The sequence below is a fragment of the Coregonus clupeaformis genome, unplaced genomic scaffold (genome assembly GCF_020615455.1).
Source record: "Coregonus clupeaformis isolate EN_2021a unplaced genomic scaffold, ASM2061545v1 scaf0431, whole genome shotgun sequence".
NCBI lineage: Eukaryota > Metazoa > Chordata > Actinopteri > Salmoniformes > Salmonidae > Coregonus > Coregonus clupeaformis.
The window spans coordinates 222176-235900 of record NW_025533886.1 but is presented as its reverse complement, the minus strand read 5'-3'; the positions used below and the strand labels follow the sequence as shown (position 1 = coordinate 235900).

At 44.7% G+C, this 13725-nt stretch overlaps 1 pseudogene; it reads right to left on the bottom strand.

Annotated features, from left to right (window-relative positions):
- Window positions 1-987: 987 nt before the first annotated feature.
- The window catches only part of LOC123484739, a 90202-nt pseudogene continuing 77464 nt past the window's right edge, over window positions 988-13725 (bottom strand).

The following is a 13725-nucleotide window of genomic DNA, read 5'->3' as shown; positions in this document are numbered from 1 at the left end:
GAGTAGCCATACTACAGTTTGTACTGAGTAGCCATACTACAGTTTGCAGTGAGTAGCCATACTACAGTTTGCAGTTAGTAGCCGTACTACAGTTTGCAGTGAGTAGCCATACTACAGTTTGCAGTGAGTAGCCATACTACAGTTTGCAGTGAGTAGCCATACTACAGTTTGCAGTGAGTAGCCGTACTACAGTTTGCAGTGAGTAGCCATACTACAGTTTGTAGTGAGTAGCCGTACTACAGTTTGCAGTGAGTAGCCAAACTACAGTTTGTAGTGAGTAGCCGTACTACAGTTTGTAGTGAGTAGCCATACTACAGTTTGTAGTGAGTAGCCATACTACAGTTTGCAGTGAGTAGCCATACTACAGTTTGCAGTGAGTAGCCATACCACAGTTTGCAGTGAGTAGCCATATTACAGTTTGCAGTGAGTAGCCATACTACAGTTTGCAGTGAGTAGCCATACTACAGTTTGCAGTGAGTAGCCATACTACAGTTTGCAGTGAGTAGCCGTACTACAGTTTGCAGTGAGTAGCCATACTACAGTTTGTAGTGAGTAGCCGTACTACAGTTTGCAGTGAGTAGCCATACTACAGTTTGCAGTGAGTAGCCGTACTACAGTTTGCAGTGAGTAGCCATATTACAGTTTGCAGTGAGTAGCCGTACTACAGTTTGCAGTGAGTAGCCATACTACAGTTTGCAGTGAGTAGCCATACTACAGTTTGTAGTGAGTAGCCGTACTACAGTTTGCAGTGAGTAGCCATACTACAGTTTGTAGTGAGTAGCCGTACTACAGTTTGTAGTGAGTAGCCATACTACAGTTTGTAGTGAGTAGCCATACTACAGTTTGCAGTGAGTAGCCGTACTACAGTTTGCAGTGAGTAGCCATACTACAGTTTGCAGTGAGTAGCCGTACTACAGTTTGCAGTGAGTAGCCATACTACAGTTTGCAGTGAGTAGCCATACTACAGTTTGTAGTGAGTAGCCATACTACAGTTTGCAGTGAGTAGCCATATTACAGTTTGCAGTGAGTAGCCATACTACAGTTTGCAGTGAGTAGCCATACTATAGTTTGCAGTGAGTAGCCATACCACAGTTTGTAGTGAGTAGCCATACTACAGTTTGCAGTGAGTAGCCATACTACAGTTTGCAGTGAGTAGCCATACCACAGTTTGTAGTGAGTAGCCATACTACAGTTTGCAGTGAGTAGCCATACTACAGTTTGCAGTGAGTAGCCATACCACAGTTTGTAGTGAGTAGCCATACTACAGTTTGCAGTGAGAAGCCATACCACAGTTTACAGTGAGTAGCCATATTACAGTTTGCAGTGAGTAGCCATACTACAGTTTGCAGTGAGTAGCCATACTATAGTTTGTACTGAGTAGCCATACTATAGTTTGCAGTGAGTAGCCATACTATAGTTTGTACTGAGTAGCCATACTACAGTTTGCAGTGAGTGCTTGATGTCCTTGTTTATTAGTCCATAACATACACATGTTCGAAGACATTCAAGGCTGAGTTGAAAAACAAAAACGTAAAAGCTTCTGATACAACAAAAATGTAATAAAAACAATTGTGATACATTCATATCCACAAAAGCCAAGCATAAAGACGAAAACAACTGTTTTTCTGTCACACAACTGCACTACCACAAGGCCCTGAAGACATCCTCCCTTCCCTAGGAGAGTGTGTGTGTGTGTGGTGTATATTTACGCACATATAGAAGTCTACCTTCAGAGTGTTAGAGGGAGCAACGTGAGAGCAGGACTCTCGTGCTGGGGTTGAGGTAGGTTACCAGAGTAATTCTGCTTTAGGCCATTATGTGACTGAGACAAAGTAGAGAGCATAGAGTTAAAACTGGATCTATCTCTACAGTAGAGAGATCCAGCAAGAAGACAGTGGGTCCGTCCGACAGCGGCCCTAACCCGGGCTACCGTAAGAGTACTGGGCTGGCTCAGGTTGGCTCTGCCTCAGGGAAGCTCCAGCTCCAGAGAGCATGGTTCTGGAGGAACAGGGGGAGCACTGGTGGTGGTACTCACAGATCTGACCCTGGATCAGATCCCAGTCTAATAACATCCCTTTGACTGTGTGTTTGATCAGTAAGATGACAGCATGAGCACACTGAACTCAGACCTGTGAGTTAATACCTGTGGTCCACCTGTTAAACCATCTCCCTCTGGATTTGCATGCAGCAGTGTAATAAACGTTTTCCTGAAGCACTTTCATTTGTCAGTGTGGAGGAGGGAGGGAGTGAGGGATCTGGGATGGACAGGCTCGATAAGTATAGGCTATTCATTTATGACAGAAGGGAATTAATTTGATTTGAGCCCTGATGAAAAATAACAAAGGAGTGCACTGTGCCACAGCTTGGAGTGAGTGACAGGCAGAGCCCAAAAATCCAATTAGAGTGACACTATTGCCAATTGAAGAGACAATTATCTGGTATCATATCAGATACATTAACATTTGTGGTTGTCAATGCCTACAATGACATTTTGATACATTTGTGTTACATTTTCTTAATACATCACATATACCATATGTACACTCTCTCACTCGCTGTCACGCGCACACACGCACACACAAGTACGCACACATGCAAGCACGCATGCACGCACACATACAATTCCATCACAAAATCATTCATAAATACACATATGATGTATGTCTCAATTGAGCGTAAATGTAACTAAAACCTCACCTGCCCAATGGAATATATGTAGCAGTTCTCACATAGCAGTAAAAATGTCCTGAAATTATTAGTAGCAGTGCAGTGCATCTCTAACAGTCTTTTCAATCAACTGAAGCAACTAATATTCAAATAAAACAAAGACTAAATATCTTACACAAACACTATGGAAAACTATAGCAAACGTCTTTACAAGTAGAATTCATACAACAATATCATCTGTCAACTTGCATGAGGTACTGACATATCCACAAACAGCAATTCATCGACGGATGGAAGCCAGGAGCTCTCACAACAGAAGTACATGTTTCATTATGAAAGAAAGAAGAACAACAACAACTACAACATTGTTATCTTGAGGTAGAACATTGACTTCAGCGCTTTGAAGTGCTTTCCGTTAGATTTTTTTTTCTTTTTTTCGCTTCGACAAGCAGGAGAGCGGCGGTTCTTGACATCTGAGGTAGCGTGGCACCTGTTCTCGTGTTTTTCGAACCGATCGCTCTACATGTAAAAGTAACTGAACACAAGGGGAAGAGACGCATCCAAAAGGTTTCCCACAACACATTCATTCCGGCTGAGGTAGGTTTTTGTTGAATCCTAAGGTTCACATAGCCAAGTTTAGAGCCTGTATGAAGGCCGAGAACTAATAAAAAACCATTGATATCACTGAAAATAAAAGTCCTGAGACAGAGAATATATGAAATCACTGGAAGAAGGCCTTAGTCTTCGTTGGATACGTTTGTGGAATCATTGGTAGGCTAAGAGTAGGCAGCAGTCTGACGTTGAAAGAAAAAGTAGAAATAACACCAATAACTTATAACCATTTTGTGAGATAGTAGAGAAATAAAAACATATTAAACTCGGAGATAAAATGATGAGTGTATAACAAAGACATTCTGGGCATCTATTCTGTGTGCTGCCGGCAACCAGAAAATTAAGGAAGTACGAAAAACACTTCATTCACCTGCCAAAGCTAAAACATTGCTGTCCATCACAAAAGCGCACCAAAAACCTAGGCCGGGGACACCTCCAAGAACGAGTCCAAGACCCCTATAACTTTTCCAGAGGCTACTTATTTAACTTATCAATAATACAATTCTTTACACAAAGGAAAACTAATATGAAAGGAAATACTTAGGTCGACCTGAGAGTGAGAAGAGTCTGAGGTGACACTGTGACCATGTCACAGACTTGACCTTCATGCTTCTATCAGGCCTGGTCCTGCTGGGTGACTCCGGCCACGGCTCTGTCACTTGCCCCCCGGCCCTCTGCTGGAGGCCTCTGGAACTGCGTCTCTCTGTCCCCCTCCACGACCAGGCTGAAGTCATCCAGCGGCAGAGTGGACAACTGGGTCTCGTTCAGCGCACAGGACACCAGGGAGCTATCCAACTGGAAACACACACACACACAGTAATGTAGCTAAAGATGGAACGCGTAGTAGGGGAAACAGCGCCACCATCCGCACAACTGCCGTTGTTATTGTTTTGTTGACGAGGTGAGGAGCGTCCTGGTGAAAATAATTGCAGTTCAAATTGTGCTGTTCTATCGCGCGTGCAGAGGGAAAAAACTGTGTTAGTTGTTTGCAGTCAATCCTTTGTTGTTGTAATATCCTTAACGGGCGTGGCAGTTTCACCAATTAAGGATTCCAGCTTTAATATGGTAATTTAGAAAATGGCCAATCTAATGTAAATCTAGTCCATTGCATCATTATGGACATGGATAAATTGAACTCCTATGACTTGATTTCAGTTGAGTACTTGGTGCTTTTGAGCTGTTACACAGTGTCAGGCCATCTACTCACCATGCGTGAACTGTCAGCTAGGTCTCCACAATGGGACGGTCTTGAGAAGAGTCTCTCCAGCTCGTTGCTGTCCCCCCTGCTCTTCCCAGCAACGCTGCCGTTCCCTTCCATGCTTGACCTGCTCACCCCGTTTAGGGCCAGGGCCCCCTGGGAGGAGGAGGACGACTCCAGGGCAATGTTACGCCCGGCCTGGGGGGTGGCCTGCACTGTCTTACACGTCATCAACCTGGAGGAACACAAAAACCCACCGTCAGGCCCCAGGCTAGGATCAAGCCCACACAGACACACATTGCCCCCTTGTGTTGCACCCACACTCACCTCCCCCTGTAGCTGAACATGAGGAATAGCATGCAGAAGACGATGCAGGTGACTCCTATATGGATGCCGATGACGATGCCGTTGTAGAGGTCTTGCTCTGTTCATCCTTCACACAGTCACAGGGGGTGTTCAGCACTGTAGAGACACACACACACAGCCCAGTAAGGATTTACATACACACAGAGAAACAAAGCTGTCATACAGTACACCACAATCTAATCTAGTGCCTCCAGCCAGACTACCAATGCTGTGACAGCATGGAGTGATCCAGCCAAAAGAGAGCTGTAAACACACAACAACCTGCATGAGGCCTCTTCAACGCTGCTCTGGAAACATTACAGGACGTGTGAGCCTTGGTTTGCGTGAGTGTTTGTGTGTGTGTGGCAGCAGGCAGTCACCTGATTTCTCCACAGCCTCCTTCAGTGAGACGAAGCGCATGGTGGCGTTGCCGTCTCCGTGTTGGTTGAAGGCCAGAACCTTAATCTCATACACCAGGGTTGGATCTGAGGAGAGGAGGAACACAGAGAGAGAGAGCAGTTGAGACATATAGCTATATGAATAGAGTTGGCTTCTAATGTACTATCATTCAAGGCATTACTTCAAATACATTGACTGTGTAACAATCCCTTCAACACATCTCCATGGATAATCCTACCCCCAGCCGCCAGCCCCCAGCCTATGTCCCCCATCTCACCAAGCTGAGTGATGTTGTACTGGGTGACGTTGCGGGTGAAGGTGAGTGGTCCAGTGAAGAGGGGGGTGTGGACTCTCCTGTAGAACAGCCTGAAGCCCTCATGTTGGCCCATCTTAGAGGATGGCTCCCACACCGCCTGCACCACACTGCTGTTCACCAATTTAATGAATAGTGACGGGGGTGCTGGCACTGAAACACACACACAGACACACACACACACACACACACACACATTCACACACACACACACACAATGCTGTTAGAAACCCCTAAACATCCACATAACAAAATTAAACGACATGATATATAAAATTATACACCCGCAGTCAGGCTTGTTAAGTCAACCATGTTTTAGTCTATAAAACAGGTTTTTAGTACTTTCTCAGTATATCTCAGTCAGGTATGTGTCTACTGTACTACCGACTCCTGTAGGTGTTTTACAGAACCTTTACAATAAACAACTCATAAAAACCTTTTTTGGTCCATATAATTACCACCAATTAACTTCTTAGCAGTGAGTGTTTATGTCTGTGTGTGTAAGTCTGTGTGTGTGCTGTGTGCATATGCTCATGTGTGTGTGTGTGGGTGCTCTGTTTGTGTTTGTGCAAGTGTGTGTGTATGTGTTCAAGTGTGTGCGTTCCCAAGGCACACCTTCGCCCAGTGTGCTCTCGGTGGCGCTCTCGGAGGGCTTGCTGGCTCCACGGGACGTGTAGGCCTTCACATAGAAGGTATAGCTGGTGGAGGGCTCCAGATCCCCCACCACCTGCTGTAGAGTCACCTTACTGACGGCCTCCTGGTACTCCATCTCCACAAGGTCTGAGAGAGGGATGGAGAGAGCGATGGACGGGGGAGGGAGAAAGAGAGAGAAAAAAAGAGAGAAAGAGATTGTTTAATTTAACTATTATTTGTACACTGTAAAAAAATGTAGTTGTTTCAACTAATTATTACTAAGTAATTGGTTCCACAACATTTTTTAGGGGGTCGATCAGCTTTTATATTGCAGATAGATTGTGGCTTCTATCAATGTAATTATCTGCATAATTTCTCTGGTTTGCTGCAAATATATAATATATACAAATATATATATATAAACTTCCAGTTTATACATACTATATACATTTTACAGACACAGCCTTTTTTCCACAGCCGTTTACTCAACTTTTGGACCAAGTGTTACCTGAACAACAAAAACATTTGTTGGCCCAAACTTTGCTCAAACTTTACAAAACTTAAGCAAAAATTAAGTACATTTAAAATGACGTGTTTGCTCAACTTGTCTCATATGTTCATTCAGCTATACATTATTTACACAGTGCTTTTCAACTTACATATTTGACATACATGTTTACATTGTGCATTTATCAGTATTCAACATGTCCTCACGTGGGATTTGAACTCAGAACCTCTTGGTTCATGGTATTCCAATCTTCCTGCTACGCCACCATGTCTGCGTCATTCAGCAGTTAATCTGACTATTCTCTCATCATTGATTTGATTTACTTACTTCACAAATGCTTGGTTTTTCTGTATAGTTGGCATATTACTCTGTTTTAATATTACTACCTAATCACTATAATAAATAAAATAGTTTTTCTAGAGTGTACTTTTAACAGAGCTGATATTTACTTTGAAGTACAAAGTGTCGCAATAGAGGTGAAATCAGTCATTGGACTGCTGTGAACCAAGAGGTTGTGAGTTCAAATCCCAGGGAGGACATGTTGAATATGAATTCCTGTATAATTCACATGCACTATATCAAATATGTAAGTTGAAAATATTATATGTTAAAAGCACTGTGTGTAACTAGTTCCACAGCCTTTTTTAGTTAAGATGCCCAAATAATAATTTTTAGTTGAATTAACATATGAGACAATTTGAGCAAACACATAATTTTAAGTTGACTGAATTTCTGCCTACATTTTTTCAAGGTGGAGCTACAGTAAGTTTAGGCCAAGTTTATTTTTGGGGTAATACTTGTGCCTAAAATTTTTGTAAACAAAAAAATGGCTGTGGAACTAGTTACTTAATAATAATTAGTTGATACAATTAGATTTTTTTTTACAGTGTACTGTCAGGATTACTGCATTTGGTAATAGGGACTGTGAACAACAGAGCTGAGTGAATCGAGGGGGTGGCTCTAGGTGAGTGCTTGTTAAATTTGAAGAAAGAGGGGGGTGTAGGGGGAGGGGGGTACAGTGCGTTATGGCCCTTAAGTCAAAGTTACTCACCCATAACCACTATCTACCTCTAGCCCTCAGCCCATTGGGGCAGCCTGTCTTTGGTAGGTAATTAAAGCAGTTCCTATGGGCTAGCCCCTGGGGCCTTTAATTATACATCTGATAGCACTACAGAGGAGAGAGCAGCAGCTGTGCCTGGGTGACGTATTCTGTTACTGCTGCACACACACTCATACAGAAACACACATGCACGCACGCAACCACACACACATACTATACGTGCGCACACACACACGCAACCGCACGCGCACGCGCACGCACACACACACACACACACACACACACACACACACACTGGAGATTGCCACACCACCAGACCTCACAACCCCAGCAAATAAACATTAACATGCCAACATAAAATGTTGTCTCATTCAATTATCAATTAAAAGCGACTTTTATGGCTCCTCTATATGAAGGAAGGGGATGGCAGTGCGACCATCCATCCTGGTGTGGCTGGAGAAACAGGTGTCCTGTTACCGTACATTCTCCCTGCTCTCTCCTTCCTCCTCTCTCCTGCTGTCGCCTGTTTTCTCATTCTCTACCTCTTACTCTGTTCTCTCCTGCTCTTTCATCCTCTCCCCTGTTCTCTCCTTCACTTTTTAGCTTCCTCCTTCCCTTCTGCTTTCTCCTGCTCTCTCATCCTCTCCCCTACTCTCTCATCCTCTCCCCTACTCTCTCATCCTCTCCCCTACTCTCTCACCTCCTCTTCCTCTCCCCTCCCCTCCTCTCCTCTGCCCTCCTCTCTCCCCTCCTCTTCCTGCTCCCAGCTCAGTGAGGGCCCAGGGGAAGAGGAGCTAGAGGGGTGATGCTAGAAGATAAGCTGTAGTCAGCCCTGGGGGAGCCAGCCTCCCAAGCCTCCCCTCCATAACACACAGAACACTCTACCTACTGTACATACTACACTCACTACTGTTCTGTATCATCTCAGCCATCCCATTAACCTCAGTAAAATAACATACGTCACATAGAGAGCTAATGCATGGACATGGAATCACTGGTCACTTTAAATGGAACACTAGTCACTTTAATAATGTTTACATACTGTTTTACTCGTTTCATATGTATATACTGTATTCTACTGTATTTTAGTCAATGCCACTCAGACATCGCTCGTCCTAATATTTATATATTTCTTAATTCCATTCTTTTACTTTTAGATTTGTGTGTAATGTTGTGAATTGTTAGATACTACTGCACTGTTGGAGCTAGGAACACAAGCATTTCGCTACACCCGCAATAACATCTGCTAAATATGTGTATGTGACCAATAACATTTGATTTGATTTGCATATAAGCAAAATACCTTTTTTCAGGTGATAGCTAGATGGTACAGTATGTACTACAATGACTGGATAACATCCGGTCTCTCCATAGTGAACCAGTTCATCTGAGCCAGAGCAGTATTGTGTGTTCTATTGGTGTGTTAGAGATGGTGTTAGCCACTAACCTGTGGTCCTGCGAATGTGGAGCACGTAGCCGATGATCTCCTGAGTGTTCTGGGCAGGCTCCTTCCAGGACACCTGGATGGCGGTGGGTGAGAGGGTCTCGGCCGCACTCCAGACTGGGCATCCTGGCAGGCCGTCTGCCCACAGCACGGTGAGACGGGCACTGGCCTGGGTGGAGCCGGCACTGTTCTCAGCGATGCACTGGTAGATGGCTTCGTCCTCCTGACTGACGCCATAGATGGTCAGCGTGCTGGAGGAAGAAGAGGAGAGAGGGAGGAAGAGGAGGACGAGGAGGAGGGAAGAAGGAGGGATAAAGGAGGAGGGAGGAAAGGATGAAGAGGAGGAAGAGGGAAAGGAAACATTGGAAAGACGTGAGTCTCTGGTTTGCAGCAAGATGGATTCGGATATTATTGGGTAGTGCAGAGAAAGCAAACAGTAAGCTCTCAGAGATGATTATTGATTTAGAAGATGACTGTATTGTGCGTGTGGTGGCATTTTCTGAGGAAAACAAAGCCGGCAAAACCTGACAAGGGCTTTGTTTAAAACTCTCACAGCAGGCAGTCAAGCAAACAATAGAATACTGTATGAAATCCTTCTGTGTAGCATCTGAATAAAAGTCTTATTTACAGTACACCAGTAGGAGGGCATTTCTATTAGCCTGTTCCCTCCTCTTTGTCTGTCTCAATCCTAAGCAGATACACTGTCACTACAGAATGAGCCTCCTGGGTGTGGTATAGTAATAAGACAGGTAATAAACACAACAAACAAAACAAACACAAACACTGTCTGTGTACAGTAGCAGTGTGTGGTGTGTGTGTGTGTGTGTGTGTGTAGATGTGAATGGTGCCTTACTGTATCTATCCAGAATGAAACTGCTAATCCACCCCCACTTTTCCCTCTTTCCCTCGCTCTTCCCCCATTCTTCCCTCCCTCCCACCTTCCCTCCCTCCCTCCCTCGTTGCTGGAGGATGGGATGGAGGTGGGGGTGCACACCTAACTGCCCTGTTTTCAATTTTTCCTCGTTCCACCCTTCTTCCCTCTGCCTCCTTACAATCCCTCCTTCCTCCCTCTATCTGCCGTTGCTGGAGGATGGCGTGATGGTGGTGTGTGTGTGTGTTAGGATGGGGTGATGGTGTGTGGGGGGGGTGGAGGGTATAGGGGGGTATTATTAGAGCTGAATACATAATCATCTGCTCTTCTCCCCTTAATCCTGAGGGGATGAGAAAGTAAAAGATTTAACACAGAGGAGCATAATATGGAAATGAACCCCTCCAGCATATTGCTTTTTTTTGGGATAGACACTGACAGCTAGTGTGAGAAGTGCATTTTTTAAAAGCTTCAAGGTGGGAGTGTAAGATCAATCACTGCTTGCAAATAAATGGAGGAAGAAATCATTTTTTTTACGCCTTATATTCTATCCATTTCTCACGTCCTGCCTGCTGATTAGGTCTACTATTCTACAAACAGGGATCAAACACTAACTTAACCCCATAGGGTCAATGACTCGCATTGTGTTGAACCGATTTATTAAATTTTTATATTTTTTTGATCATTTGTGAGAAGGAGGCAGTAATACTTTCTTTAAAGTCTCACTGCCTCCTTCTCACAAATGATCCCAAAAATATAAAAATTAAATAAATTTGGTTCAACACAGTGGCGGGTCATTTTGACCCTAGGACAACGGGAGGGTTAAATCTAGCTCCTCTCTCCGTATCATTGTGTGTCTGACTCCAGATGACTTAGATATGTCTGCAGCTGTTTAAACGGGCTGGAGGTGTCCACACAGACAGATGGGCCACATCAGTTTCACTACCTTAGGGCACCTCTCTGGCCGTTCATCTCAACGTGGGAGAAACAGGAAATTCTAGTCCAGGAGTCAGGGGCCAGTTTGTTCATGCTGTAGGTGTGTGGTCTCTGAATGAGAAAACTGTGGATGTTCTACAGTTTTTCAGATTCAGTGAACAAAGTCGTTGTCATAGAAAGACTGAAGGAATCAAGGCCACAACATGAGATAAGGAGAGGATCATGAGTGTACCTAGGGTCGCTGGTTTGATTCCCGAGCCGACTAGGTGAAAATTACTTAAACGTAAATGCTAAGTACCAGTCAAGTTTGGACACACCTACTCATTCATGGGTTTTTCTTTTATTTTTACTATCTTCTGTATACCCCCCTACCTTGTCACAACACAACTGATTGGCCCAAACGATTAAGATTAACTTTTAAGAAGGCACGCCTGTTAATTGAAATGCATTCCAGGTGACTACCCCATGAAGCTGGTTGAGAGAATGCCAAGAGTGTGCAAAGCTGTCATCAAGGCAAAGGGTGGCTATTTGAAGAATCTCAAATATAAAATATATTTTGATTTGTTTAACTCTACGGGATCGGTGTCCCGTATACCGGACGGTTGAGCTAATGTGCGCTAATGTGATTAGCATGACTGTTGTAAGTAACAGCAAACTTTCCAGGACATAGACATGTCTTATAAGGGCAGAAAGCTTAATTTTTGTTAATCTAACTGCACTGTCCAATTTGCAGTAGCTATTACAGTGAACAAAATACCATGCTATTGTTTGAGGAGAGTGCACAACAACAAAAAACGTATCACGGCAACTGGTTTGATACATTCACCTCTGAAGGTAAATAATGTACTTACATTCAGTAATCTTGCTCTGATTTGTCATCCTGAGGGTCCCAGAGATAAAATGTAGCATAGTTTTGTTTGATAAAACCAATTTTTATATTCAAATGTAGGAACTGGGTTCTACAGTTTGAACCCTTGCTGTCTCTGGCTCCACACCCACCCATCTAGATGTGTGGGAAAGTTAGTGTATAAGCTAATGATCCATCATGTATGACATTCTGGAAGTGTGTAAACTTACATTTTGTAATACCATATCATTTTTATATGTTCTCTATAGTTATGTACTTGATAATGTATCAGTTGACCAACTCGGCACATTTGCGCAGACTGATACAAAACTAGTCCAGTATTGCAATGCTTCACTCCAAAAGGGCTTGAAAACTATTACAGACTACAAAGGGAAGCACAGCCGCGAGCTGCCCAGTGACACAAGCCTACCAGATGAGCTAAACCACGCTTGTTCGGCTTCGAGGCAAGGGCAACACGAAGCAGGCTGAGAGCACCAGCTGCCCGGACGACTAAAGTGTGATCACGCTCTCCGTAGCCGACGTGAGTAAGACTTTTAAGCAGGTCAACATTCACAAGGCCGCAGGGCCAGACATTACCAGGACGTGACCGAAAGCATGTGCTGACCAACGGGCAAGTGTCTTCACTGACATTTTCAACATGTCCCTGACTGAGTCTGTAATACCAACATGTTTCAAGCAGACCACCATAGTCCCCGTGCCCAAGAACTCTAAGATAATGCCTAAATGACTACCGACCCGGAGCACTGACGCCTGTAGCCATGAAGTGCTTGAAAGACTGGTCATGGCTCACATCAACAGCATAATCCCAGAAACCCTAGACCCACTCCAATTTGCATACGCCCCAACAGATCCACAGATGATGCAATCTCTATCGCACTCCACACTGCCCTTTCCCACCTGGACAAGAGGAACACCTACGTGAGAATGCTATTCATTGACTACAGCTCAGCATTCAACACCATAGTGCCCCCAAGCTCATCACTAAGCTAAGGGATCCTGGGACTAAACACCTCCTCTGCAACTGGATCCTGGACCTGACGGGCCGCCCCCAGGTGGTAAGGGTAGGTAACAACACATCTGCCACACTGATCCTCAACACGGGGCCCCTTAGGGTGCGTGCTCAGTCCCCCTCTGTACTCTTGTTCACCCATGACTGCATGGCCAGCCCCACTCCAACACCATCATTAAGTTTGCCGACGACACAACAGTGGTAGGCCTGATCACCGACAACGATGAGACAGCCGATAGGGAGGAGGAGCTCAGAGATCTGGCCGTGTGGGAGCCAGGACAACAACCTCTCCCTCAACGCGACCCGAAGACAAAGGAGATGATTGTGGACTACAGGAAAAAAAAAGAGGACTGAGCACGCCCCCATTCTCATCGACGGGGCTGTAGTGGAACAAGGTTGAGAGCTTCAAGTTCCTTGGTGTCCGCATCACCAACGAACTATCATGGTCCAAAAACACACCAAGACAGCCGTGAAGAGGGCACGACAAAGCCTATTCCCCTCAGGAGACTAAAAAGATTTGGCATGGGTCCTCAGATCTCAAAAATTCTACAGTCACCTCGAGAGCATTTGACTGGTTGCATCACCGCCTGGTATGGCAACTGCTTGGCCTCTGACCGCAAGGCACTACAGAGGGTAGTGCGCACGGCCCAGTACATCACTGGGGCAAAGCTTCCTGCCATCCAGGACCTCTATACCAGGCGGTGTCAGAGGAAGGCCCTCAAAATTGTCAAAGACTCCAGCCACCCTAGTTATAGACTGTTCTCTCTGCTACCGCACGCAAGCGGCAAACCGGAGTGCCAAGTCTAGGTCCAAAAGACCTCTCAACAGCTTCTACCCCCAAGCCATAAGACTCCTGAACAGCTAA